Here is a 625-nt window from a genome sequence, read left to right as displayed (position 1 = left end):
AGAGCTTCTTTATAACACCACATGGCTTCTTTATAACACCACAGAGCTTCTTTATAAACACCACAGAGCTTCTTTATAACACCACATGGCTTCTTTATAACACCACATGGCTTCTTTATAACACCACATGGCTTCTTTATAACACCACAGGCTTCTTTATAACCACAGAGCTTCTATAACACCACGAGCTCTTTATAACACCACATGGCTTCTTTATAACACCACATGGCTTCTTTATAACACCACAGAGCTTCTTTAAACACCACAGAGCTTCTTTATAACACCACACATGGCTTCTTTATAACACCACATGGCTTCTTTTATAACACCACAGAGCTTTTTATAACACCACAGAGCTTCTTTATAACACCACAGGCTTCTTATAACACCACATGGCTTCTTTATAACACCACAGAGCTTCTTTATAACACCACATGGCTTCTTTATAACACCACCGAGCTTCTTTATAACACCACAGAGCTTCTTTATACACCACATGGCTTCTTTATAACACCACAGAGCTTCTTTATAACACCACAGAGCTTCTTATAACACCACATGGCTTCTTTATAACACACCGAGCTTCTTTATAACACCACAGAGCTTCTTTATAACACCACAGAGC

The sequence above is a fragment of the Salvelinus sp. IW2-2015 genome, linkage group LG3, assembly GCF_002910315.2.
Source record: "Salvelinus sp. IW2-2015 linkage group LG3, ASM291031v2, whole genome shotgun sequence".
NCBI lineage: Eukaryota > Metazoa > Chordata > Actinopteri > Salmoniformes > Salmonidae > Salvelinus > Salvelinus sp. IW2-2015.
The sequence above is the reverse complement of the archived record's forward strand: the minus strand, read 5'-3'. Positions refer to the sequence as shown.